Raw genomic sequence first — 16297 nt, forward strand, 5'->3', positions numbered from 1 at the left:
ATTATAGACATGCTCTGAAGCATGGAGTTTAATGCCAATGAGATACTAGAATTCCTGAGAAAGAATAAATATGGCAAAATTAAGGGGACATATATGAAAAACGGGCCCAAAAGCAATGTGATTATAAAAGTATAGATACACAATGTAATTGAGCATAGATCTAAAACTTTAGTAAAGCATGTGGATTCAATCCCTATGACACCTCCATCACCAAAATATCCCTTTAAATCTACTCTTCCACAAAAGAGAAAGGTCACTGATCCCATCTTTGACTTCCTCAACATCTGACACTCAGGAGAGCATGGACGGTGGCCCTGATACTATCAGGACACAAGTGACAAGAAATGCTTCCTTTCCTGCCCTTGCTTTATATTGTTCCAAGAAGGAGGGCCCAGATACGCCTGGGCAGTCCATTCCAGAAATGTGGTGCTGTCCCATGTGTGTGCAGCAGCTTTTTGGATGTTGAAATGTCTCTGTCACCTGCACAAGACTAGGTCATGAAAAAAATTTCAATCCCTCAGAGAAGATTGCATGCTAAAAGAGAGTGAGCAGGAGTATCAGGGCAGGCATCTCAACACTCTGTTTCGTCTAGAGCTCTGTGAAGGCAAAAATACATCATCATCCATGAAAGTGGATCCTCAGAAAGAGGCAGGATGCAGAACCCGGTGAAAGAGTAAACAGGCCTGGGAGGGTGCATCAGAACCTTAACCTCAGCAGCCTCTTCCAGGTTCTAGAGTAATATCCAAGCAGTTCCATCTAGTTGCAGTTCCATCTAGTTGCAGAGTGTGTGCTAGGAGGAAACATGTTTGACCCAATAATAAAGGATGGCCTGCCACAGGAGGAAGATGCAAAGAAAATATTCAAGCATATAGTACCAGCCATAAGTACTGCCACAAACTTGACATTGTTGATCTTGACATTAAAACCTTTTAATATATTCATAGATTTATAGGGAGATGTCAAGAGGATAGACCTGGCCCCTTACTGCCATGACAGTTTAGGATCAAGTGGTTTTTTCACCAGAGCTCACCTTAGGGAAGCCATATGATAGCAAGGGTGCAGATATCTGGAATTGAAGACCCAGAAACGAACCCACACACCTATGGTCACTTGATCTTTGACAAGGGAGCTAAAACCATCCAGTGGAAAAAGGACAGCATTTTCAACAAATGATGCTGGCACAACTGGTGGTTATCATGTAGAAGAATACGAATTGATTCATTCCTATCTCCTTGTACTAAGGTCAAATCTAAGTGTAGCAAGGAACTCCACATAAAACCAGAGACACTTAAACTTATAGAGGAGAAAGTAGGGAACAGCGTCGAAGATATGTCCCAGGGGGGAAATTCCTGAATAGAAGAGCAATGGTTTGTGCTGTAAGATCGAGAATTGACAAATGGGACCTCATAAAACTGCAAAGCTTCTGTAAGGCAAAAGACACCATCACTAAGGCAAACAGGCCACCAACAGATTGGGAAAGGATCTTTACCTATCCTAAATCAGATAGGGGACTAATATCCAATATATATAAAGAACTCAAGAAGGTTGACTCCAGAAAATCAAATAACCCCATTAAAAATGGGGCTCAGAGCTAAACAAAGAATTCTCACCTGAGGAATACTGAATGGCTGAGAAGCACCTGAAAAAATGTTTAGCATCCTTAATCATCAGGAAATCAAATCAAAACAACCCTGAGATTCCATCTCACAACAGTCAGAATGGCTAAGATCAGCAATTTAGTTGACAGCAGATGCTGGCGAGGATGTGAAAAAAGAGGAACACTCCTCCATTGTTGGTGGGATTGTAAGCTTGTACAACCACTCTGGAAATCAGTCTGGCGGTTCCCCAGAAAATTGGGCATAGTACTACTGGAGGATCCAGCAATACCTCTCCTGGGCATATATCCAGAAGATGTTCCAACTGGTAAGAAGGACACATGCTCCAGTATGTTCGTAGCAGCCTCATTTATAATAGCCAGAAGCTGGAAAGAACCCAGAGGCCCCTCAATACAGGAATGGATAAAAAAAAATGTGGTATTTTACACAATGGAGTACTACTCAGCTAGTAAAAAGAATGAATTTATGAAATTCCTAGGCAAATGGTTGGACCTGGAGGGCATCATTCTGAGTGAGGTAACCCAATCACAAAAGAACTCACACAATATGTACTCACTGATAAGTGGATATTAGCCCAGAAACTTAGAATACCCAAGATATAAGATACAATTTGCTAAACACATGAAACTCAAGAAGAACAAAGACCAAAGTGTGGACACTTTGCCCCTTCTTAGAATTGGGAACAAAACACCCATGGAAGGAGTTACAGAGACAAAGTTTGGAGCTGAGACAAAAGGATGGACTATCTGGAGACTGCTATATCCAGGGATCCATCCCATAATCATTCTCCAAACGCTGACACCATTGCATACACTAGCAAGATTTTGCTGAAAGGACCCTGATATAGCTGTCTCTTGTGAGACTATGCAGGGGCCTAGCAAACACAGAAGTGGATGCTCAGAATCAGCTATTGGATGGATCACAGGGCCCCCAATGGAGGAGCTAGAGAAAGTACCCAAGGAGCTGAAGGGATCTGCAACCCTATATGTCGAACAACAATATGAACTAACCAGTACCCCGGAGCTCTTGTCTCTAGCTGCATATGTATCAAAAGATGGCCTAGTCGGCCATCACTGGAAAGATGCAAACTTTATCTGCCTCAGTACAGGGGAATGCCAGGGCCAAAAAGTGGGAGTGGGTGGGTAGGGGAGTTGGGGGGAGGGTATAGGGGACTTTTGGGTTAGCATTGGACATGTAAATGAGGAAAATGCCTAATAAAAATTATTTAAAAAAAAACAAGCACAATCTAGTTTAGACAAGGTCGGAGTTTTTCATTCAAAAAGGAGACATCACAGGCATGGTCTCAAGTAAAACTCCCCATGGGAAATGTCAGGCACTGCCCAACATTGCTGCATAGTATTCTCTTTAGCCATCAAAAAATAGCAGGAGCCCCACTGCATAAATCACAGTCCCAGCCTGAGACTGTGCATGTGTTGCCCTCAGTAAGAGAAAGTGTGGGAGAGCTGGCACTGCAACCTGTTGGCCATTCAGAGATGTGGACAAGAAAGAGAAAACCTCTGCCTTTGTACTTTACCACCTACATCAAGCATGAGATTTGACTCTGGTGTGATTAGAGCAGGAGAAATGCCCCTGCCACTCACTTGCTACAGCACTCGGGAATTCAGGCCCTGGCCAAGAAGCAGGTGCAGGTGCCTCAAGATGACACTGCTTCTAAAAGCAAATCCTCCAAGAAGAAAAAGGAGCCCCTTGAGAAGGAAGCAGCCACTGCTAAAAACCAAAGAGATAAAAAATGAACAGCCTTCTGAAGAAGAGGCAGAGGTCCCTAAGCCCAAGTAGATGAAGAAAATGAAGGAAGCAAATGGAGACAGAGAGAAAAGCCCCAAGCTAAAGAATGGACTCTCCAATTACAAGCTGAACTCCAACTCCATTGAAGCTCTTGGTAAAGGAAGTCCTTGTTCCTGTAAAGGCTTGATGCCTCAGTGTAGAGGAATGCTAGGCCAGTCAGGTGGGAGTGGGTAGGTGGGGGGGGGGGAGCACCCCCATAGAAGCAGTGAGGTGGGAGTGGGTAGGTGGGTAGGGGAGCACCCCCATAGAAGCAGAGTAAGGATGGATGGCATGGGGGGTTTGCATAGGGGAAATTGGGAATGGCATAACATTTAAAATGTAAAGAACTAAGATATCCAATTAAAAAATTAAATTAAATTAAATTTAAAAAATAAAATAAAATAACGAAGAAAGAAAGTAGTAGCGGTAACGGGGCGCGGGCACGATGGGGCAGGAAGACAGCTGCAGTGGCCTGGCTGGACCAGAGAGCACATGCCTGCAGAGGTAGGACACTGCCTGCAGGGCTGGCTCCAGAGGTGCCTGCCCAGGGCTTGGCCTTTGTGGTGGCCTTTAAACAGGCAGGCGCAGAGAGCAAAGCGAGCCCAGCAGATGGCGCTAGTCTAAGGACCGTGGTAAGGCCGCTGAGGGAGAGCAGGGGTAGATGTCAGAGCTGGGTTAAGAAGTACTGCATGTACTGCTTGGCCAAGGTGAACCCTCTGCGCTTCCGCTGCACACAGTGCCAGGACATCGAGCTGTGCTCTGAGTGCTTCTAGCCCAGCGCACAGATCAGCTACCACCACCGCTACCAGGGCTGCCATCTGCTGGACAGTGGATGATTCACACTCCGGGGGGTCCTGAGGCTAAGGGCAGCTGGACACCATTGAGCAGCTCAGCTTCAGTAACTGGGCATGGCTGCGCATGTTGGTGCTTCATGGACTGCCCAGGAAGTTTGGAGCACTCCGTTAGCATGTATACCCATGGGAACTTAGGCAAAGTCTGCATCCCTGGCACTATCCCCAACAGGTGACAGATCACACCAACCCCCAGTGGGGGTCCTCTCTAGCCTAGTCTTAGCACACCTTTGCCCCCATTGGAAATATCTGTGCCTAAGCAGCAGCAGCGAGATGCCCCCTGAGAGTTGACTATGACATCGAGTATGACCAGGATGCTGAGACGCTCTGCAGTGGGCAATCTGTGAACTCGGAGGAGGAGGAGGAGGAGGAGGAGGAGGAGGAGGAGGAGGAGGAGGAGACCAATCGAAAGCATGCCCCTGTAGACACGCATGTGGGTTGCAGTACCAAAATGAAAATTTTGGACTTTTGGTGGCAACTATTGTTGCTGCCCCTAGGTTAGACAACCCTGAGGTTGACTTGGATGCTCAGAGCTGAACAGTAAAGGATACAGTGTCTTCCATTCATGATTCAGGGCGAACAGACAGAGAAGGATGGATAGAAGTATGAAACTGCATTTGTCCAGTCCATCTAGTTGCAGTGTGCACGCTAGGAGGGAACATGTTTGACCTGATAATGAATGATGGCCTGCTGCAGGAGGAAGAATCGAATAGTCAGGCAGATAGCAGCCATATACTACTGCCACAACCTTGATATTATCAATCTTGACATAAAACCTTTAGAATATACTCAGAGATTAGGACGGTGATGTGAAGTTGATAGACCTGGCCCCTTACTGCCATGGCAGTGTAGGACCAAGAGCTCACCTTAGGGAAGCCATATGATGGCAAGGGGCAGATAGCTAGCTTGTTTTATATTTAGTGAAAAGGGGATCTGCAATCTGGGTGGAAGTCCTCAGCACCTACTGCCCCATCTCAGCACTGCACACTCTACCTTGAACTCAAAAGCATCTTCCAAGTCAGGTGTACTGTAAGTGTTCCCTGCAGCGAAAGGCAGGCCCCATCTGACCATGTGGCTCTCCCATTAACTGCTTTCCTAACTACAGGGGACAGGAATGTGCCAGGAGAGCCTACCCATGCAGCCCAGGCTGGGGCCAGGCAAAAATGAAGCAAGCATTACTGAGGACTTGAAATGGCTGTTGTCAGGTAAGTGGAAGCTCATGTGGTCACTGTGTGCAAATGAGGGGCTCATCTTAAGTGGCTCAGTTGGGAGCAGGCCTGGTGGTGGTCTCTGGCCTCCACAAAAGACGGTTCTGTGCACACCCTGCCTCCTGGTAAAGTGTGGTGTGCCTGGGCTGTGCTTGGGGTGTCATCTTGGGGGGAGGAGGCAGCAGTGGCCTCAGCAAAAGGGTGTCATCAGTAGCTCTCCTGAGTAAAGCTTGTGTCACCAGAGATAAGTTGATGAAAGGAACACAGGGCTCCTGCCTCCCACAGCATAACAGCTTGTAAACCCACACAGAGAAAGGCTCATGAAATAAAGGGGACTTATCCAAGGTGGCAGGCAGTCTTCAGAGGAACACAAAGGCAAGCTGTCTTCTGAAAGGATTACTTTAGACTATGATATAAAGACACATGCCCATCTCCCCCATGAATCCAATTTAAGACTGCTACAATTGCTTCTTCCAGAGGACCATGAAAAAAATTTAAGCCGTGAAAAAAGAATTCAATTTGTTTAAAAGAGCAACAATGTTGGGGGAGACCCACAATCATTTGGATCACAAGCTACTTTAGCATCCTCTGGCCTCAGGAAGCATCCCTGGATATCCACCCACTTTCTGTGAGGAAATTTAAAATCCTTTTCTTTAGGACCTTGTCCAGATAAGTGGGAAGGCGACTTTTAGAGGGGATCTCTCATCGAGTCTGGAGGTGATCTTTAATTATCATAGTCTTCACAATCAAATAGCACACAGGACTCAAGTTCAATGAATTACAGGGAACCTTTTTTTTGCAATCCGACAGCAGCTCCAACACAGGAAGGTTCTCAATGGCTGCAAACTCGCTGCCTTTGCCATCTTCCTTCCCCGTTCTGGAGCTGGCCAGGTTTCTGTTCTCCTTCCTCCTCTTCCATTTGTCTCTGTCAGCCTCATATTCGACCGACTCCTCCTCCTCCTCCTCCTTCTCCTCCTCCTTATTTTTCGAGACAGGGTTTCTCTGTATAGCCCTGGCGGTCCTGGGACTCACCCTGAAGACCAGGCTGGCCTCGAAATCAGAAATACGCCTGCCTCTGCCTCCTGAGTGCTGGGATTAAAGGTGTGTGCCACCACACCCTGCTTCTTCCACCTTCTTAATCCCATTGCATGGGTAGCACTGCAGCTCTCAGATTTGGCGCAAAGCATCTTCTCTTTGTGCATGTTTTCCAATAAATCATCAAATTCTTTGCAGAACATGAACTGGTAGAGTGGCCATAGTTTCAGCTGCATCTCTTTTTCCTCCTTGGTGATCTTTCCCTTCAATATCTTTCTTCTTCTCTTTCTTGTCCTTGCCCAGGAAAGGTACCAGGTTATACTCTCGAGCAGTATTCTTCTGGTGCTGCTTCTCCTTCAGCTTCCACACATGTGTCTACATGGGCACGCTTGAGCTCGGTCTCCTCCTTCTCCTCCTCCTCCTCCTTCTCTGAGTTCACAGACAGGCCACTGCAGAGCATCTCAGCATCCTGGTCATACTCGATCTAATAGTCATCTCGCAGGGGGTTCCTCAGAAAATTGGACATAATACTAACGGAAGACCCAGCAATACCTCTCCTGGTCATATACCCAGAGGAAGTTTCAACTGGTAATAAGAACACATGCTCAACTATGTTGATATCAGCCTTATTTATAATAGCCAGAAGTTGGAAAGAACCCAGATGTCCCTCAACAGAAGAATGGATACAGAAAATGTGGTACATTTACACAATGGAGTACTACTCAGCTATCAAAAACAATGCATTTATGAAATTCTTGGACAAATGGATTTATCTGAAGGATATTATCCTTAGTGAGGTAACCCAGTCACAAAAGAAGTCATTAGATATGCACTCACTGATAAGTGGATATTAGCCCAGAAACATAGAACACCCAAGATACAATTTGCAAAACACAAGAATATCAAGAAGAGGAAAGACCATTGGGTGGATACTTCATTCATCCTTAGAATAGGGAACAAAATACCCGAAAGGAGTAACAGGAACAAAGTTTGGAGCTAAGATAAAAGGATGGACTATCCAGAGACTACCTCTCCTGGGGATGCATCTTATAATCAGCCACCAAACCCGGAAACTATTGCATATGTCAGAAAGATTTTGCTGAAGGGACCCTGTTATAGCTGTCTCATATGAGGCTATGTCAGTGCCTAGCAACTACAGAAGTGGATGCTCACAGTCATCTTTAAGATGGAACACAGGGCCACCAATGGAGAAGCTAGAGAAAGTACCCAAGGAGCTGAAGGGGTCTGCAACCCTATAGGTGAAACAACAATATGAACTAACTAGTACTCCCAGAGCTCATATCTCTAGCTGCATATGTAACAGAAGATGGCCTAGTCAGCCATCAATGGGAAGAGAGGCCCCTTCGTTTTGCAAACATTATATGCCCCAGTACAGGGGAATGCCAGGGCCAAGAAGCAGGAGTGGGTGGGGAGGGGAACAGGGCAGAGGGAAGGAATAGGGAACTTTGGGGATAGCATTTGAAATGTATATAAAGAAAATATCTAATAAAATAAATTTAAAAAAGATTTAACCATCTTCTTGGGGACCTTATTAATTGTGGATTGGTCTTATCACTCAGGGAAAACAAAACCTGAACCTGTTTACTCAAACCCATTGGATAAAACTGGCCTTCCTCTCTCCTGTATGGTGAGCTCTGGTTCCCACAGAGGAGGTGACTTTGTGCAGCTGCCGTGGAGGCAGACAGGATGCCTGGCCATGAACAATCATGAGAGGAATATACATTCTAGGTGCTTCCCCAGGCCATGTCCCTTAAGTGCCACCTGCAGGACCTTGCAGATGAGCTTCTTGGAACAATGTAAAGCAATTTAAATGTACAGCAATGACATGAAAGGAAGCAATTCTTGAAATCGTAGATCCATGCTCAAGTGCCTTGTGTGCCACTTTTTTTTTCAAATATGTGATAAGTTTTCATGCCCTAGTCTTGCTCAGGTGGCAGAGACATTTCCTCTTCCAATATGCTGCTGCACACACATTTCTGGAATGGACTGCATAGGAACTATTTGGGCCCTTCTTCGTGGAACAATGTAAAGCAATGGCATGAAAGAAAGCAATTCTTGTCACTTGTGTCCTTATAATATCAGGGCAACAGTCCATGTTTTCCTGAGAGTCAGAAGTGGAGGAAGCCAAAGATCAGTGACCTTTCTCTTTGGTGGAAGACCAGAGTTAAAGGGATATGTTGGTGATGGAGGTGGCATAGGGAATGAATCCACAGGCTTTGTTGAAGTTGCCTTGTGCATCTGTTCTTTTATAATCAAATTGCTTCTGTGCCCCCCCTTTTTTTTCAAATATGTCCACTTTATTTTGCCATAATTATACTTTCTCTGGGATTCCAATATCTAGGTGGTATTAAACCCCATGACTAGGAGCATGTCTATAATGTTAGCATCTGGATAGATCACAGTTTGGGTATATACTTCACATATCATGACCCATGGTTTTTCTCACCAACTCAAGTGGAGGACCTCATCTCTGGAAAACTGTGATGATCTGGTGAATTAGGTTTTCAAGTTTCCCAGAGAGGTGAGTTAGAATGTCATAGTTCCCCATGACGACCTTTTTCTTCTACCTCTTTTATGGGGATAACATAGAGTCACATGTCCAGACTCCCAATATCTGTCCCCTCCCCTTGCCATCATATGGCTTCCTAAAGGAGAGCTCTGGTGAAAAAAAGCACTTGGTCCTACACAGCCATGACAGAAAGGAGCCAGGTCTATCAACTTGACATCACTTTATAAATCTACATTAAAAATATTTAATGTCAGGATCGACAATTTCAAGGGTGTGGCAGTACTTTATGGCTGCTTTATCTACCGAAATATTTTCTTTGCATCTTCCTCCTGTGACAGGCCATCCTTCATTATCCGGTCAAACATGTTTCCTCAAGCCCACACTCTGCAACTAGATGGACCTGTTTGGATGTTACTCTAGAACCTGGAAGAGGCTGCTCAGGTTAGGATGGTGTAGTGAACAAGGACAAGGTTGTGATGCACCCTTCCAGGCTTGTTTACTCTTTTACTGGGTTCTGAAACCTGCCTCCTTCAGAGAACCCAATTTCATGGAAGATATATAGTGGATTTATGCCTTCAGAGAACTGTAGAAGCAACAGAGTCTTTAGAGGCCAGCCACAATTCTCCTGCTCACTGTCTTGAAGCACACAATCTTCTCTGAGGGTCTGATAAGTTTTCTTGCCTAAGTCTTGCCCAAAATGCTGCTGCAGACACATGGGGCAGCACCACAATTTTAGAATGGACTGCACGCCCACTATCTGGGCCTTTCTACTTGGAACAATGTAAAGCAATAGCACAAAAGGAAGCATTTCTTGTCACTTGTGTCCTGATAGTATCAGGAAAACAGTTCATGCTCTCCTAAGATTCAGAAGTGGTGGAAGCCGAAGATGGGATAAGTGCCCTTTGGCTTTGGTGGAAGAGCAGAGTTAAAGAGTTGGTGTTGGAGGTGGCACAGGGTTAGCTGAAATCATAAATCCATGCTCGAGGGCATTGTGTATCTGTTCTTCTATAATCAAATATGGCCCCATTATTATGCCATATTTATTTTTCAGGTATTACAATATATTGTTGGCATTAAACCCCATGCTTCAGAGCATGTCTATAATGTTAGAATCAGGATAGGTCTACTTTTGGGTATATTGTTCACATATCATAACCCATGAGTGTCTCTCACTGTATTGAGTGGAGGACGTCATCTCTGCAAAACTGTGAAGATCTGGTGAATTTAGTTTTTCAAATTTCCCAGTGAGATGAGTTAGAATCACATAGGTCCGTGACAATCTTTTTCTTCTGTTTCTTTTATGGTGATAAGATAGAGTTGCATGTCCAGATTCCAGATATCTGCACCCTTGCTATCATATGGCTTCCCTAAGATGAGCTCTGGTGAAAAAATCACTTGATCCTACACTGCCATGGCAGTAAGGGGCCATGTCTATCCTCTTGACATCTCCCTATGAATTTATGAATATATTAAAAGGTTTTAAGGTCAAGATCCACAATGTCAAGGTTGTGGCAATACTTTATGGCTGGTACTATATGCTTGAATATTTTCTTTGCATCTTCCTCCTGCGGCAGGCCATCCTTTATTATTGGGTCAAACATGTTTCCTCCTAGCGCACACTCTGCAACTAGATGGACCTGCTTGGATGTTACTCTAGAACCTGGAAGAGGCTGATGAGGTTAGGATGGTGTAGTGAACAAGGTCAAGTTTGTGATGCACCCTCCCCTGTTTGTTTACTCTTTCACTGGGTTCTGCACGCTGCCTCACTTAGAGAACCCACTTTCATGAAAGATATATAGTGGGTTTTTGCCTTCAGAAAACTCTAGAAGCAACAGAGGCTTTAGAGGCCAGCCCCAATTCTCCTGCTAACTCCCTTGAAGCATGCAATCTTCGTTGAGGGAGTGATGAGTTTTCTTGCCCAAGTCTTGCTCAGGTGTCAGGAACATTGCCTCTTCCAAAATGTTGCTGCAGACACATGCGGCAGCAACACATTTCTTGAATGGACTTCACAGGCACTATCTGGGCCCTCCTTCTTGGAACAATGTAAAGCAATGGCAGGAAAGGAAGCATTTCTTGTCACTGTGTCCTGATAGTATCAGGATAACAGTCCATGCTCTCCTGAGAGAAGTGGAGGAAGCCGAAGATGGGATAAGTGCCCTTTGGCTTTGGTGTAAGAGCAGAGTTAAAGAGATATGTTGGTGTTGGAGGAGGCACAGGGAATAAATCCACAGGCTTAGCTGAAATCATAAATCCATGCTCGAGTGCATTGTGTATCTGTTCTTTTATAATCAAATATGGCCCCATTATTATGCCATATTTATTTTTTTCAGGTATTACATTATTTTGTTGGCATTAAACCCCATGCTTCAGAGCATGTCTATAATGTTAGAATCAGGATAGGTCTACTTTTGGGTCTATAGGTCACATATCATAACCCATGAGGGTCTCTCACTGTCTTAGTTAGGGTTTTACTGCTGTGAACAGACACCATGACCAAGGCAAGTCTTATAAAAAACAACATTTAATTGGGGCTGGCTTACAGGTTCAGAGGTTCAGTCCATTATCATCAAGGTGGGAGCATGGCAGTATCCAGGCAGGCATGGTGCAGCAGGAGCTGAGAGTTCTATGTCTTCATCCAAAGGCTGCTAGTGGAAGACTGACTTCCAGGCAACTAGGGTGAGGATCTTATATCCACACCCACAGTGACACACCCATTCCAACCAGGTCACACCTATTCCAACAAGGCCACACCTTCAGATGGTGCCACTCCCTGGTCCAAGGATATACAAACCATCACATTCCACTCCCTGGTCCCCATAGACTTCTTCAAAAACATGAGTCTATGGGGGCCATACTTAAACATTGCATAATGCAAAATGCATTTAGTGCAACTTTCAAAGTCCTCATAGTCTATAGCAGTTGCAACAATGTTAAAAGTCCAAAGTTCAAGGTTTCTTCTGAGATTCATTAAACTTAATTAACTGTAATCCCCAAAGCAAGGCAGGAAACCAGCTGGGCAAACTCCAAACTCTGCATCTCCATGGCTGATGTATGTCAAAGTGGTCTTCAGATCTCCACTCCTTTTTCATCTTTTTTGACTGCAACAAACTGCTTCCTCCTGGGCTGGTTCCACTCCCTGTTAGCAGCTTTCCTCTGCATGTATCCCATGGCTCTGGCATCTTTAACATCTTTGAGTCTCCAAGGCAATTTCAATGTTACAGCTTCTTCTTTCAGTGTCTGGGATTCCACTTGATCTTTTGGACTCTTCCTAAGGACTGGCATCACTTCTCCATCTCTGTCCTCTGTAGCACTCTATGCTCAGGTTGATCCACTCCATTACGGCTGCTGTTCTTGGTGATCATCCCATGGTACTGACATCTCCAATACACTGGGGTGTTCCACTCCAACTAGGCTTCACCAATAGCCTCTCATAGGCTCTCTTCAGGGTGCCAAGCCTCAAATCCTTTGCATGACCCCTTCAATCCTGGGCCATCAACTATAGCTGAGGCTTCACCTTCTCCAATGTGCTTCCCTGGCCTCTCACAGTGCTAAGCCTCAGCTTCTCTCCATGATCCCTTCATTCCTTCACAAGCAGTACCACCTGAGTGACTCTTACACATTACCAAGTACAGCTGCAGCATGAGGTACAACCTTGGGTATCTCTGGAACACAGCTTCTTTGTGCTCCCAGAAAACAATTTCCAGAAGATTTCACCTCAACGATGCTGGTCTCTTCTTAATCACCGCTAATTCCTTAGCTCCAGCTAACCAGCATCAATTTTCCCAGTAGTTCCTTCCATTCTTAACTCTAGAGCCAGGGGCACATGGCTGAAGCTGCCGAGTTCTGCTGCTTACAGGATCTAGAACATGATCCCCTTGTATTATTACATTATCACCAGCTTTATGTTTACTAAATCCTTCACTGCCTAAGCTTGGCTATCCTGGTTCTTGCTCTGTAGATTGACCTTGAATGTAGAGATCAGCATGCTTGTCTCATGGGATTAAAGGTGTGTACCACCATGCCTGGATCTAATTTACCTGGGTAGGATCTTGCCCCAAGGTCCCACTCCCTTAATCTTTATCTCCTAGAACACAAGATTTTGCTCCATTTCACTTCCTGGTACTCCTTTAATACTCAAACCATATATTTTATATTTTTCCTTTCTAAGCTTGCTATGCTTGTTCAAACTTTTCTTCATAAGACTTAACCAGAGAACAAAGTCTCTGCTGGGCTTTTTTGAAACTTCTTTTGTCAATGCAATTAATCCAAGTCTCTTTACCTTAGCCTCAGGCAAACTTTTCAGACAAGGGCAAAAAGTAACCACATTCTTCACCAAAATACCACAAAACCAGTCTTTATGCCACATTCTGAAATTCTTTTCCTTTGAAATCTCTTGGGCCAGGTCAACACAGTTCAAATTACTCCCAGCAACAAAGTCTTCCATATTCCTACTAGGATGACCCATTAAGCCCCATTTAAAGCATTCCACTGCTTTCCAAATCCAAAGTCCCAAAATCCACATTCTTTCAAATAAAAGCATGGTCAGGCCTATCACAGCAATACCCCACTCCTGGTACCAACTTCTGTCTTAGTTAGGGTTTTACTGCTGTGAACAGACACCATGACCAAGGCAAGTCTTATAAAAAACAACATTTAATTGGGGCTGGCTTACAGGTTCAGAGGTTCAGTCCATTATCATCAAGGTGGGAGCATGGCAGTATCCAGGCAGGCATGGTGCAGCAGGAGCTGAGAGTTCTATGTCTTCATCCAAAGGCTGCTAGTGGAAGACTGACTTCCAGGCAACTAGGGTGAGGATCTTATATCCACACCCACAGTGACACACCCATTCCAACCAGGTCACACCTATTCCAACAAGGCCACACCTTCAGATGGTGCCACTCCCTGGTCCAAGGATATACAAACCATCACACTCACTGTATTGAGTGGAGGACGTCATCTCTGCAGAACTGTGAAGATCTGGTGAATTTAGTTTTTCAAATTTCCCAGCGAGATGAGTTAGAATGTCATAGGTCCCAGTGACAATCGTTTTCTTCTGTCTCTTTCATGTTGATAAGAGAGAGTATCATGTCCAGACTCTACATATCTGCCCACTTGTCATCATATGTCTTCCACAGTGTGAGTTCTGAGGAAAAAAAAAAAAAAAAACACTTGACCTACACTGACATGATAGTAAGGGGCAAGGTCTATCACCTTCACATCACCCTCTGCATCTCTGACTATATTCTAAGGTTTTATGTCAGGATCGACAATGTCAAGGGTGTGGCAGTACTTTATGGCTGCTAATATCTCCCTGAATATTTTCTGTGCATCTTCCTCCTGTGAAAGCAGGCCATCGTTCATTAACAGGGCAAGCATCTTTCTTCCTAGTGGCCACCCTGAAACTAGATGGACCTGCTTGGATGTTATCTGGAAGAGGCTGCTGAGGTTAGGATGGTGTAGTGAACAAGGTCAAGGCTGTGATGCACCCTCCCATGCTAGTTTACACTTTTGCTGGGTTCTGCATCCTGCATCTTTGAGAGGACCCAATTTCATTGATTATATATAGTGGATTTTTTCCTTTAGAGAACACTAGAAGTAACAGAGTCTTGTGAGGCCAGCCTGATACTCATGCTCACTCTCTTGAAGCATACAATCTTTTCTGAAGGAGTGATAAGTTTACTTGCCCCTAACAGAATGATAAGTTTTCTTGCCCATGTCTTGCTCAGGTGGCAGGGACATTGCCTCTTCCAAAATGCTGCTGCAGACACATGGGGCAGCACCTCATTTCTGGAATTAACTGCCCAGGCACTATCTGGGCCCTTCTTCTTGGAACAATGTAAAGCAACTGCAGGAAAGGAAGTATTTCTTGTCACTTGTGTCCTGATAATATCATGACAACAGTCCATGCTCTCCTGAGAGCCAGATGTGGAGGAAGCCAAAGATGGGATCAGTGACCTTTCTCTTTGCTGGAAGAGCAGAGTTGGTTTTTTTTTTTTAAATATTTTTTTATTACGTATTTTCATCAATTACATTTCCAATGCTATCCCAAAAGTCCCCCATAGCCTCCCCCCTACTTCCCTACCCACCCATTCCGATTTTTTGGCCCTGGCATTCCCCTGTACTGGGGCATATAAAGTTTGCTTGTCCAATGGACCTCTCTTTCTAGTGATGTCGGACTAGGCCATCTTTTGATACATATGCAGCTAGAGTCAAGAGCTTCGGGGTACTGGTTAGTTCATAATGTTGTTGCACCTACAGGGTTGCAGATCTCTTTAGCTCTTTGGATAAGTTAAATGGATGTGTTGATGATGGAGGTGGCATAGGGAATGAAATCACAGGCTTAGTTGAAATCATAGATCCATGACCAAGAGCATTGTATATCTGTTCTTTTATAATCAAATATGGGCCCATTATTTTGCCATATATATTCTTTTTCAGGTATTCCAATTTCTGCTTGGCATTAAACCACATGCCTCATAGCATGTCTATAATGTTAGTATCTGGATAGGTCTCCTTTTGGGTATTTAATTCACATATCATAACCCATGAATGTCTCTCCCTGTATTGAATGGAGGACCTCATCTCTGCAGAACTGTGAGGTCTGGTGATTTAGGTTTTCCAATTTCCCAGCGAGATGAGTTAAAATGACATAGGTCCTGTGACAATGTTTTTTTCTTCTGTTTCTTTTATGGTGATAAGATAGAGTTGGGTGTTTGAACAAGTCAAAAGGCTTACTGTACATGTCTCTGGATAGTCCCTGTCCGCGAGGACACACACCCGTTAAGTGCATTATCTGGTCTGTTTGGAAGTGGCCCTGTGAGGATGCAACACGTCAGAGGCGGGACAAAAATTCTATATAAGGCACTGGGCTGGGTTCCTCACTGTCTTCGCATCCGTGTGTAAGCTTATGCTCTCCCTCTCAAGATGCATTAAAGCTTGGCTGCAGGAGGATCCTACTTGTGTGCCGTGTCGTTCTTGCTGGTCGAGTCGACGTGCGCAAGAAGTGGTGCTGAAAACCCGGGACTTCGAGACATCGTTTGCACCACCGGAGACCCCTCAGCGTTGAGGTGGATTCAGAACTGCAGTGGACTCCGCCCGGAGAGGTGTGTTGGATTTTTTTTTAATCTTGGTCTTCAACTGTCTCCACCTTGGGAGGGTTTGCCCGAGGAGGCGGTGTTAGTGATCAGAGTCTTCTTCCTTTTCTTCCTGGTGTTGTATTGTTGTAAGCACAAGAGATATTGTTGAGGGTTGCGGATAAGTCCAACGTAGATA

General features: G+C 44.7%; 2 pseudogenes; one reads left to right on the top strand and one right to left on the bottom strand.

Annotated features, from left to right (window-relative positions):
- LOC110302723 (nucleolar RNA helicase 2-like) overlaps window positions 1-16297 on the top strand; it is an 84568-nt pseudogene that overhangs the window by 16910 nt on the left and 51361 nt on the right.
- On the bottom strand, window positions 6055-7021 carry LOC110288921 (transcriptional adapter 2-beta pseudogene; annotated as a pseudogene).

The sequence above is a fragment of the Mus caroli genome, unplaced genomic scaffold, assembly GCF_978045245.1.
Source record: "Mus caroli unplaced genomic scaffold, Mus_caroli_1 scaffold_9, whole genome shotgun sequence".
In the NCBI taxonomy this organism is placed as follows: domain Eukaryota; kingdom Metazoa; phylum Chordata; class Mammalia; order Rodentia; family Muridae; genus Mus; species Mus caroli.